We start from the raw sequence: 13,666 nt of genomic DNA on the forward strand, positions 1-13,666 counted from the left end.
CACTTATACATTCAGATACACACACACACACACACACACATTACATAGCTTACACTTATACATGCAGATACACACACTACATAGCTTACACTTATACACTACACAGTATACACACACATACTACATAGCTTACACTTCTACATGCAGATACACACACACTTATACATACAGATGCACACAGTACATAGCTTACACCTATACATGCAGATACACACACACACACACACTACATAGCATACACTTATACATGCAGATACATACACACACACTTATACATACAGATACACACACAAACACACACACTACATAGCTTACACATATATGCAGATACACACACTACATAGCATACACTTATACATGCAGATACATACACATACTTATACATACAGATACACACACAAACACACACACTACATAGCTTACACTTATATATGCAGATACACACACTACATAGCATACACTTATACATGCAGATACATACACACACTTATACATACAGATACACACACACACACACACACACATTACATAGCTTACACTTATATATGCAGATATACACACTACATAGCATACGCTTATACATGGAGATACATACACAAACTCTTCATATAATGCACTTATACATGCAGATACAGACACACACTACATAGCTTACACGTATAAATGCAGATACACACACACACACTTCATAGCATACACTTAAACATGCAGACACACACACACCACACACACACACACTACATAGCATACACTTAAACATGCAGACACACACACTACATAGCATACACTTAAACATGCAGATACACACACACTACATAACATACCCTTATACATGCAGATACACACATACACACACAGACTACATAGCATACACTTATACATGCAGATACACACACACTGTACATAGCTTGCACTTATACATGCAGATACACACAGACACACTACATAGCATACACTTATACATGCAGATACACACACTACACAGCATTTATCTATACATGCAGATACACACACACACACTACATAATTTGCACTTCTACATGCAGATACACAAACACTACACAGCATACACTTATACATGCAGATACACACACACTACATAGCTTACACTTATACGTGCAGATACACACGCATTAAATCGCATAAACTTATAAATGGAGATATACACACACACGTCTACATACAGATATACACTCACACACATCATATATGGGTATCTGTAATTCATTGTATGGGGCAAGCACATAAACTGGCAGTCTGAGGCTACCACTGTGCGTTAGCCTGGTGTTAGCACTGCTCACGTATAAAACTGATGGTATGCTAGTATTATCACTAGGGGTTAGACGTCATCACTACCAGAGGTTATTATTTATTTATAAAATATTTTACCAGGAAGGATACATTGAGATCTCTCTCGTTTTAAAGTATGTCCTGGGTCCACAAAACATTGCATTGATACAATAGGGTACAAAAAAACCAAAAACAATATTAATACATAATCTATGCAAAATTTAACATAGAACACGTAGGAAATATATAATCAACCATGACAGGTGCATTCTGTTTTGAGATATGTAGAGAGGGATCTCTTAAAGGATTTTAGGCTTGGGGAATGTTTGAAAGTATGCAGGAGGTCGTTACATCGTTGTGGTGCTCTGTAGGAAAAGGAAGATCGAGCTGCTTTCTTTTTGTATTGAGGCAAATTAAATAATGTGCTGGTACTGGATCGGAGGTTATAGGAGGTGGGAACAGCCGGGGAGAGCATTCTGCTCAGGTAGAGTGGGAGCTTCCCAGAAAACCTCAAAAACACAAGGCAGGAAAGATGGAGGGTGCGTCTGGATTCCAGCGACAGCCAGTTTAGTTATTTTAGCATGTTACAATGGTGGGTCCTGTAGTTACATTGTAGCACAAAGTGGCAGAACGAGTTATACAATGTATTAAGTTTAGTAAGGTGAGTTTGCGGTGCAGGTGCATATACCACATTCACATAATCAATGATTAGCATCAGAATTTGCTGTACAATCTCTTCCTTTACTGTGTGGCTTAGGCAGGATTTGTTTCTGTACAGGGCACCTAGTTTTGGATAGAGTTTAGATGCAAGTTTTTTTCTATGTGGAGGCCAAAAGATAGATTGGGGTCTAACAACATACCCAAGTATTTGAAAGAGTGGACTGCGGGTCAGTGTGCAATTTGATTTTGTTTTGATGCGTAGATGGGAATTTTGTAGTTTGTGTAATTTAGGTACCGTTACAAAGATCATTGTGACAGTTTTGTCAGTGTTTAGGAAGAGTTTGTTTTTTAAGATACAGTTTTCTACCTCTGTGAACTGGTCTTGGAGCGCTGCCTCAAGCTGCGGTGGATCGGATTTGCTTATATAGATTACTGTGTCGTCTGCGTACATGTGTACAGTTGAGGTTTTGCAGACATTTGGCAGATCATTTATAAATAATGTGAATAGTAGGGAGCCGAAAATGGAACCTTGGGGAACACCACACGTGACTGGGAGAGGGAGGGAGTCAGAAATGGAGACATATTGTGATCAATCCTATACATATGATAGAAACCAGGTTAGCGGATGATCACAGAGGTTTTTTAGTTTCAGCAGTAGTATGTCATGGTCTACTGTGTCAAAGGCCTTTGCAAAATCAAGAAAAATAGTTCTATTTAGGTCTCCTTGTTCTATGCCAGTTTGTATGTCGTTGCAAACTTTTAGGAGGGCAGTTGTAGTGGAGTGATTCGGGTGAAACCCTGATTGATCAGGGGTCAGATAGTTAGATTGTTGGTAATATTCATATAGTTGCGTATGGACGCATTTTTCTAAAAAATTTTGACAATACTGGGAGCAATGTAAGGTAATATTAGAGGTCACCATTACCTGAGGTCAGAGGGTATACAGCCTTTTTACTCCTGCTTAACCCACACACAATTCCTTTTCCACAGGGAATCTAGCAGGTATCTAACCCTAGGAGAGAAAAGCCAGCTGCTTCTGAGTATGGGCCCAATAGAATAAAAAAAAAAAAAGTTTTTTTTTTTAAAAATGCGTAGGGCAATGCAGGACAGATGGCAAGCTTCCCGGGACAGCGGGATAGACGCCTAAAATCGGGATTGGCCTGCAAAAATCGGGACAGTTGGGGGTATGATATAACCAGAGAATAACGTAGCTTGCGGAAATATAAATACACATCTAGATAATGAAGGGTTATAGACCACAACAATAAGATTTATCAATATGATGTTTAAATCTGAGACAATTAGTAATACGAATTGAGGTGTATTGAACAAGAATAAAGGATGTAAAGTTCATTGTGACATGTTTTGCTGTTTGTTGTAATTTAACTATTTAAAGGGACAGGACTGCTCCATGGTTTAAATCTCACAATAGGACTAAATCAACAATATAAGGGTGAATAAACACTATATGCTACCATTGCAGGCCAAGCATAAATATGGTGAATTCTAGGCAGATAGCAGTGACAGCATACCTGGACACCCCACTATAGAGTATTTGCAGTAAAACTATAACTATCTAGATTCTCTATAGATTATATCTGCTTATTTATTTAAGGCAGTATAATCTGGTTAAGACTAACATATAATATATTCCCTGCTCTCAAGATTTACAGATATTTAAATAACAATAAAAAGGATTCAAACCCAGATCTGCACATTTATTAAAGGCAAAATCGGCTCATAAATATTAGAGGATTAAAACAGGTATTCACTGCAATTTTTTATTTTTATTTAGTCTCACCCATTTTAAATGTATCAAATAAAGATTTGGGTTTTTAATATGTGAATCACATTAACACACCATTATATATGGAGGAGGGTGCTTGAAAGTGTATCCTGTCCAGCTCTTATGCTGGAATATGAAAACAGATTGTGATCACCACAGCCTTATTCGTCAGCCTTAAAGGGACACTGAACACAAATTGTTTAATTTGTGATTCAGATAGAACATACAATTTTAAGCAACTTTCTAATTTACTCCTATTATCAATTTATCTTTGTTCTCTTGCTATCTTTATTTGAAAAAGAAGGCATCTAAGCTTTTTTTTTAGATTCAGTACTCTGGACAGCACATTTTTATTGGTGGATGAATTTATCCACCAATCAGCAAGAACAACCCACGTTGTTCACCAAAAATGGCCCGGCATCTAAACTTACATTCTTGCATTTCAAATAAAGATACCAAGAGAATGAAGAAAATTTGATAATAGGAGTAAATTAGAAAGTTTCTTAAAATGTCATGCTCTATCTGAATCACAAAAGAAAAAAAATTGTGGTTCAGTGACCCTTTAAGGGTTGGAGTGTGGTCTGAGGATCTCAGTGAACACAAGGAGTCTGAGTCCTCAGGAACTGAGGCTACCAATAATTATTCTGGAACTCTGTGCAATCTTCAGAGCCTTTCAGAGTTGGCCCAACCTCAGTCCAGAATCTTTTTTTCCACTTCCAATCAGACAATGTCACAGCAGTGGCTTACATCAATGGCGGAACAGTTCCTTTGCAATGAAAAATGTGTCATGCATTTATATGTGGGCAGAACATCACCATTGAATATTAACAGTTGGGAGGCAGACTTTCGCCGTCACCAGTACATTCACCCCTGTGAAATAATGTGATGCTGGGGCTTGCCAGAGGTAATTCTCATGGCCTCTTGCTTGATACCTCAATATTGTGCCTGTTCTCGTGATCCTCATGCAAATCTAATAGATGCAATAGTGGCTCTCTAGTCTTTCAAGCTGATTTACATCTTTCCTCCATTTGTGTTGCTATTCAGGGAGATAGCCATATTTAAACAAAAACAAGCTTTAGTCATTCTTATTGGTCCAGCTTGGCCTTACAGGACTTGACATGCAGATCTGATTCAAATGTCCTTGTGCCTCCTTGGTGGCTTCCTCTTAGAAAGTACCTTCATTCACAAGGACTTTTCTTTCATCAGGATCGCAAAACTCTAAATTTGACAGCCTTGTAATTAAATGCCTTTTGCTGTCACAAAGAGCTTTATCTGATAAGATAATTGTCATTTTAATTCAAGTCAGAAAGCCTGATACCAGAAATAAATATCACAAGGTGTGGAAAATATTTTTATCCTAATATTGTAGTTTAAAGGATAGTTTCTCCAACATTGGTGTGTCCGGTCCACGGCGTCATCCATTACTTGTGGGAAATGTTCTCCCCCACAGGGAAAGGCAAGGAGAGCACACAGCAAGAGCTGTCCATATAGCTCCCCCTCTGGCTCCGCCCCCCAGTCATTCTCCTTGCCGCTCTGAACAAGTAGCATCTACCACGGGGATGGCGAGGAGTTTGTGGTGTTAGTTGTAGTTTTTTTTATTCTTCTATCAAGAGTTTGTTATTTTAAAATAGTGCTGGCTTGTACTATTTACTCTATAACAGAAAAGTGATGAAGATTTCTGTTTAAGAGGGCTATGATTTTAGCACAAGTAACTAAAATCCATTACTGTTACCACGCAGGACTGTTGAAACAAGAGAACTTCAGTTGGGGGTAACAGTTTGCAGACTCATCTGCTTCAGGTATGACTAGTCTCCTTCTAACAACACAGGCTAATGCTAGATGACAGTCATTTTTCCCCTCAGGGGAAACGGTAAGCCATTTTTCTTTCACCTCAGCAAAAAAGATAACAGGCTTCCCCTTTTTGTTTTTTATGCTGGTAGACACTGTTAGGGGCTAAATCGATTGGTTTTTATTACAATATTATACCATTTGAAATATTTTATAAGCTCACATACATTTGGGAACGTTTTTTATTGATCTGGCTTGTTTTAGACACCTAAATCTAGTCAGGAAGGCCCCTTCACTCTAGTGTGCTGAGGGAGGAAGCCTAATTTTGGCACTTCAGCTGTGCAGTTGAATTTCAAGGCAGTGCATGCAGATTCATGTGAGAGGGTCCTGTGGTTCAGAAAGTGACTCCAAAAGGCTTTTTTCTGTGAATGGTGACCCCTAAGGAAGGTAAAAAGCTGCAGCAAGGCTGTAGCTGGGATTGTGGTGTGTAAAAACGGTTAAATCCAACAATTAGCTCCGGTTTGCTTGTTTTAGAGTCTCCATATTTGCTGTGCAATACTTTCTAAGCATTAAGACACTGGGGTCCAAATTTCAGAAAAATCGGATATATCCTTCATAGTTTTTTGAACATTCAGAAATAAATGTGTCATTTTATTATTTAAAGAGACAGTAAAGTTTTTGTTTAAAATCGTTTTTATTGCATTGTTTGCCTGCCTAAATCTGTTTAACATGTCTGTTCCATCAGATAACCTATGTTCTGTGTGTATAGAGACAAATGTGGTTCCCCCTTCAAGTTTTTGTGATAATTGCGCCATAGCGTCCAAACAAAATCAGGACATCTCTGTTATTTTTCATAATGTTGCCCAAGATGATTTATCTAATAAAGGTAGTGGGGATAGCTCTACATCCTCTCCTTCTGTGTCTACACCAGCTTTGCCCGCGCAGGCGACACCTAGCGCGCCAGTGCTTATTTCTATGCAGCAATTATCAGCAGTAGTGGATAATTCTATAGCAAATCTTTTATCCAAACTGCCAGTTTTTCAGAGAAAGCGTGATTGTTCAGTTTTAAATACAGATAAAAAGGATGAACAATCAGACGCTGACGATGCCTTATCTATTTTACCCTCACATCAATCGGAATTGGCTGTGAGGGAAGGGCTGTCTGAGGGTGAAATTTCAGACTCTCAACAGGCAGAACCTGATCTAGTGGCATTTAAGTTTAAGCTAGAACATCTCCGCACTTTGCTTAAGGAGGTATTAGCTACTCTGGATGACTGTGATTCCATGGTAGTACCAGAGAAGTTGTGCAAATTGGACAAATTTTTAGAGGTCCCAGTGCACGACGACGCTTTTCCAATACCTTAGAGGGTAGCGAACATAGTGGAAAAGGAGTGGGAGAAGCCAGGTGTACCCTTTGCCCCACCTCCTATATTTAAGAAAATGTTTCCCATAGTAGACCCTAGAAGGGACGCATGGCAAACTGTCCCGAAGGTTGAGGGAGCTGTTTCAACACTAGCGAAGCGCACAACTATTCCTATAGAGGACAGCTGCGCTTTCAAAGATCCTATGGATAAAAAATTGGAAGGATTGCTTAAAAAGATTTTTGTTCAGCAAGGGTTCATCCTTCAACCAGCTACGTGTGTTATTACTGTCACTTCAGCGGCGTCCTTTTGGTTCGAAGAACTAGAAAGGTCGCTCCAGAAAGAGACTTCCTATGAAGAAGTCATGGACAGAATTCACGCATTAAAGTTAGCTAATTCCTTTATATTGGATGCTGCCTTTCAAATAACGAAATTGGCGGCGAAAAACTCAGGTTTTGCTATAGTAGCGCGGAGGGCGCTTTGGCTAAAATCCTGGTCGGCAGACGTGTCGTCCAAGACTAAGTTACTGAATATTCCTTTCAAGGGTAAGACCCTTTTTGGGCCGGAATTGAAGGAAATTATTTCAGACATCACTGGGGGTAAGGGCCATGCCCTCCCACAGGATAGGCCTTTTAAGGCTAAGAACAAGTCTAATTTTCGCTCCTTTCGCAATTTCAGGAACGGACCGGCTAATAACTCCACTGCCGCTAGACAAGAAGGTAACGCGGCCCAGCCCAAACCCGCTTGGAAGCCCATGCAAGGCTGGAACAAGGGTAAACAAACCAAGAAACCTGCTGCTGCTACCAAGACAGCATGAAGGGGTAGCCCCCGATCCGGGACCGGATCTGGTAGGGGGCAGACTATCTCTCTTCGCTCAGGCTTGGGCAAGAGATGTTCTGGATCCCTGGGCACTAGAGATAGTTTCCAAGGGATACCTGTTAGAATTCAAGGGACTTCCTCCAAAGGGAAGGTTCCACCTGTCTCGCTTATCTTCAGACCAGATAAAGAAACAGGCATTCTTACATTGTGTAAGAGACCTATCAAAGATGGGAGTGATAAACCCAGTCCCCTCCGGGGAACAAGGTCTAGGGTTTTACTCAAACCTGTTTGTGGTTCCCAAAAAAGAGGGAACTTTCAGGCCAATTCTGGATTTAAAGATTCTAAACAAGTTCCTCAGAGTTCCATCCTTCAAGATGGAAACCATTCGGACAATCTTACCAACAATCCAGCAGGGTCAATTTTTGACTACCGTGGATCTGAAAGATGCGTATCTGCATATCCCAATCCACAAATCTCATCATCAGTTCCTGAGGTTCGCCTTTCTGGACAAACATTACCAGTTTGTGGCTCTTCCATTCGGTTTAGCCACCGCTCCCAGAATTTTCACAAAGGTGCTAGGGTCCCTTCTAGCGGTCCTAAGACCGAGGGGCATCGCTGTAGCACCTTATCTAGACGACATCCTAATCCAAGCGTCGTCTCTTTCCAAAGCGAGGGCTCATACAGACATTGTGTTGGCTTTTCTCAGATCTCACGGGTGGAAAGTGAACATAGAAAAAAGTTCACTGTCACCGTCCACAAGGGTTCCTTTTCTGGGAACAATAATAGATTCTGTGGAAATGAAGATCTTTCTCACAGACGTCAGAAAGACAAAGCTTCTAAAAGCTTGTCGAGTTCTTCACTCTATTCCTCAACCCTCCATAGCTCAATGCATGGAAGTAATAGGACTAATGGTCGCAGCAATGGATGTGGTTCCTTTTGCTCGAATTCATCTAAGACCATTACAGCTGTGCATGCTCAATCAGTGGAATAGGGACTATACAGACTTGTCTCCCCAAATTCAAGTAGACCAGGTAACCAGGGACTCACTTCTCTGGTGGTTGACCCAGGATCACCTGTCTCAGGGAATGAGTTTCCGCAGAACGGAGTGGGTCATCGTCACGACCGACGCCAGCCTCTTGGGGTGGGGCGCGGTCTGGGACTCTCTGAAAGCTCAGCACCTATGGTCGCGGGAAGAGTCGCTTCTCCCGATAAACATTTTGGAACTAAGAGCTATATTCAATGCGCTCCTGGCTTGGCCTCAGCTAGCGGAAGCCAGGTTCATAAGATTTCAGTCGGACAACATAACGACTGTTGCATACATCAATCATCAGGGGGGAACAAAGAGTTCCCTAGCGATGAAGGAAGTAACCAAGATAATCCAATGGGCAGAGAATCACTCCTGCCATCTATCTGCTATTCACATCCCAGGAGTAGACAACTGGGAGGCGGACTATTTGAGTCTTCAGACTTTCCATCCGGGGGAGTGGGAACTCCATCCGGAGGTCTTTGCTCAGTTAACCCAATTATGGGGCATTTCAGACATGGATCTAATGGCGTCCCGTCAGAACTTCAAGATTCCTTGCTACGGGTCCAGATCCAGGGATCCCAAGGCGAATCTAGTGGATGCATTAGTGGCGCCTTGGTCGTTCAACCTAGCATATGTGTTTCCACCGTTTCCTCTCCTCCCCAGGCTCATAGCCAGGATCAAACAGGAGAAGGCCTCGGTGATTCTGATAGCTCCTGCGTGGCCATGCAGGACTTGGTATACAGACCTGGTGAATATGTCATCGGCTCCACCATGGAAGCTACCTTTGAGACAGGACCTTCTAGTACAAGGTCCATTCGAACATCCCAATCTAGTTTCTCTTCAGCTGACTGCTTGGAAATTGAACGCTTGATTTTATCCAAGCGTGGGTTTTCAAATTCTGTGATTGATACTCTGGTCCAAGCCAGAAAACCTGTGACTAGAAGGATTTACCATAAAATATGGAAAAAATATATCTGTTGGTGTGAATCCAAAGGATTCTCCTGGAGTAAGATTAAAATTCCAAAGATTCTCTCCTTTCTCCAAGAAGGTTTGGATAAAGGATTGTCAGCTAGTTCTCTAAAAGGACAGATTTCTGCATTATCCGTCTTGTTGCACAAACGACTGGCAGCTTTGCCAGATGTACAAGCTTTTGTTCAGGCTTTGGTTAGAATCAAGCCTGTTTACAGACCCATGACTCCTCCTTGGAGTCTAAATTTAGTTCTTTCAGTTCTTCAAGGGGTTCCGTTTGAACCTTTACATTCCATAGATATTAAGTTATTATCTTGGAAAGTTCTGTTTTTGGTTGCTATTTCTTCTGCTAGAAGAGTTTCTGAATTATCTGCTTTGCAGTGTGATCCACCCTATCTGGTGTTCCATTCAGATAAGGTTGTTTTGCGTACTAAGCCTGGTTTTCTTCCAAAAGTTGTTTCCAACGAGAACATCAACCAGGAAATAGTTGTTCCTTCTTTGTGTCCGAATCCAGTTTCAAAGAAGGAACGTTTATTACACAATTTAGATGTTGTTCGTGCTTTAAAGTTCTATTTAGAAGCAACAAAAGATTTTAGACAAACCTCATCCTTGTTTGTCGTTTACTCTGGTAAGAGGAGAGGTCAAAAAGCTACTGCTACCTCTCTCTCTTTCTGGCTGAAAAGCATTATCCGCTTGGCTTATGAGACTGCCGGACGGCAGCCTCCTGACCGTATCACAGCTCACTCTACTAGGGCTGTGGCTTCCACATGGGCCTATAAGAACGAGGCTTCTGTTGACCAGATATGTAAGGCAGCGACTTGGTCTTCTCTGCACACTTTTGCCAAATTCTACAAATTTGATATTTTTGCTTCTTCGGAGGCTGTTTTTGGGAGAAAGGTTTTGCAAGCCGTGGTGCCTTCTGTTTAGGTAACCTGATTTGCTCCCTCCCTTCATCCGTGTCCTAAAGCTTTGGTATTGGTTCCCACAAGTAATGGATGATGCCATGGACCGGACACACCAATGTTGGAGAAAACAGAATTTATGCTTACCTGATAAATTACTTTCTCCAACGGTGTGTCCGGTCCACGGCCCGCCCTGGTTTTTTTAATCAGGTTGAAATTTTTTTTCTTTATACACTACAGTCACCACGGCACCCTATAGTTTCTCCTTTTTCTCCTAACCTTCGGTCGAATGACTGCGGGGCGGAGCTATATGGACAGCTCTTGCTGTGTGCTCTCCTTGCCTTTCCCTGTGGGGGAGAACATTTCCCACAAGTAATGGATGACGCCTTGGACCGGACACACCGTTGGAGAAAGTAATTTATCAGGTAAGCATAAATTCTGTTTTTGGAATTCTTTTAGAATTATTAGAGTTCTCGAGTTTCTACTGGACGGTCTGGAGAAAGGTTTATCGGCCTGTTCTTTTAAAGGTCAGATGTCAGCTTTATCCGTATTGTATCACAGAATTACCTAGATCCATGATATCTAGATATTCAGGCCTTTATAGAATCAGACCGGTTATTTGATTAATTACTCCTTCCTGTCATCTTTATGTAGTTTTGAGGGTCCATCAAGCCCCTCCATTTAAACCCATGCATGGTTTAGACCTTCAGCTAATATCCTGGAAGGTTCTCTTTCTTCTTTTTTTTTTTTTTGTTAGCCAGAATAGTTTCTGAGCTTTCAGATCTATCTTGGACACCCCCTTTCCTGATGCTATTCTTTTCTTTCTAAAGAAAACTATTAACCACCAAATTGTGGTTCCCTCTTTATGTCATGGTGACATAGTAGATGAGGTTGAAAAAAATACAGACGTCCATTGAGTTCATACTATTCAAATCTTAATATACCTACAGTAAAAGCTCCAGTTGAGCTTAAATTAATCCCATTAAAAAGGTTACCCATTTACCAAAAGCAATCATATCCCTGATTTCTGCTTCTAGCGAAACCATTTTTAAATGTATCTAAGGTATTGGTATTTACTACCTCCTCAGGTAATGATTTCCACATTTTGAAAAATTGTTTATGTTGCTGGAGATTAAGGGGCCTATCTATCAAGCTCCGGATAGAGCTTGAGGCCCCGTGTTTCTGGCGAGCCAAACACCTGTTATGAAGCAGCGGTCTAAAGACAGCTGCTCCATAACCTGTCCGCCTCTGAGCAGGCGGACAGACATCGCCGCAATTCAACCCGATCGAGTACGATCGTGTTGATTGACACCCCCCTGCTGGTGGGGCGAGTCTGCCGCGAGTCTGCAGGGGGCGGCGTTGCACCAGCAGCTCTTGTGAGATGCTGGTGCAATGCTGAATACGAAGAGCGTATTGCTCTCCGTATTCAGCGAGGTCTGGCGGACCTGATCTGCATTGTCGGATCAGGTCCGCCAGACTTTGATAAATAGAGGCCTAAATCTCCTTTCATCCAGCCTTAATTTTTCTTGGAATAAACATATTCCAAGAAATATATATCTATATATGGGCTTTAAATATATTCATAAAACGTAATCTTGTCACCTCTCAAGCATCACAGACTCAGTTTGGCTAACCTCTCCTCATAGCTTAAATTCTCTATTCCCCTTATTAGTTTTTTTTTTGTTTGTTTTTTGGCCCTTCTCTGAACTTTTTCTAAGACTGCAATGTATTTTTTTTTAGATTGGTCCCTGTAACTGCACACCATACTCAAGGTGAGGTCTTACCAGGGATTCATATAGTGACAGAATTATTCTATAGACGGGCATGGGGACCTCTTTAAATTCCGTAACTAGGGCGTTACACTCTCTTAGGATATGCCAATGTTTCTTAATGATTTTCTGTATTTGTTGACTCTGTTTGTTATATTGAGTCACAATAACCAGACGGTCCTTATTTTTACCCTTTTGGCCACTCCCTTTATTCTCCTCTAACAAATCCTCCCTATCCAATGCCAAAACTTTTCACATATTGTTCTTTACTAGATACTCAGGATAACAAATACAGAATATCATTAAGAAACATTGGCATCTCCTAAGAGAGTGTAACCCCCTAGTTACGGAATTTAAAGAGGTCCCTATTCCCGCTTATAGAAGAGCTCAGTCTCTAAGGGACTCCATGATTAGGAGCGATGTTGGCAGTACCAAATCAAGTAGGACTGGGTATATAAAAATAAAGGCTGTTACACCTGTTTGGGGTGTTTCAGTTGTGGTAATATGATTAAAGGTCGACAGTTCACTCACCCTCACACTGGGGTTAAGTTTGATATAAAAGATTACTACACGACTTCCGGTAGGCGGGCTTGTGAGGCGGCTGCATCTGAACAGAGCTCCGTGCAGCAGAAAAGGATTTATCCAAATTTCACCCTATTTTGCCGCTTTGCCCCACACTCTAAGGACTTGTCGGGAGGAATACATCCTTGCCGACTGTATACAGCAGTGTGCAGATCTCACCAACAGATCAGCGACCGGGAGTCCTGATACAGTAACCGCATCTACCGCACCGCCATCTTGATCACCCCCGCTGTAGACAGGAACCCTGCCACACGAAGCAAGGTAAATCCCTGATTACACCTAATATTTACAACCCAAAAAACGGGTGAAAATACAGACCGGGGCCCTTTACTCTAACCACAGCAGAGCGGAACAGAAACCGAGAGAGATAAGAATCCCGGTACACTTAAAAGACACCTACGCCATAACTAATCTAAAACTATAACAACAACAAGACCATAACTAACTCCTACACCAAAAAACAGACACGCTCTGGGACAGTGAGGGGCAGAGACTGGCACGGTTTGGGATACAACGTGGCTGAAAAGACATAAATACACTTAAAATCAGCCTACTCCGCTCATAGAGTAGCGAGCAGCGCCACGAGGTCAAAACCAGACCCCTGTAGATCTTCATAACCAGCATTAAAACACGGACAAACGGCACAGAAAGCCAAAGATATTATAGCCCCTCGCTTGCTAAAACTAAAATAGCTGTGTCTCCTCAGCTTCGAA

At 41.5% G+C, this 13,666-nt stretch overlaps 1 protein-coding gene across 1 annotated transcript in view; it reads left to right on the forward strand.

Annotated features, from left to right (window-relative positions):
* MSH3 (mutS homolog 3) overlaps positions 1-13,666 on the forward strand; it is a 756,380-nt gene that overhangs the window by 119,450 nt on the left and 623,264 nt on the right. The window lies entirely within an intron of this gene.

This window comes from Bombina bombina, chromosome 2 (genome assembly GCF_027579735.1).
Source record: "Bombina bombina isolate aBomBom1 chromosome 2, aBomBom1.pri, whole genome shotgun sequence".
Classification (NCBI taxonomy): Eukaryota; Metazoa; Chordata; class Amphibia; order Anura; family Bombinatoridae; genus Bombina; species Bombina bombina.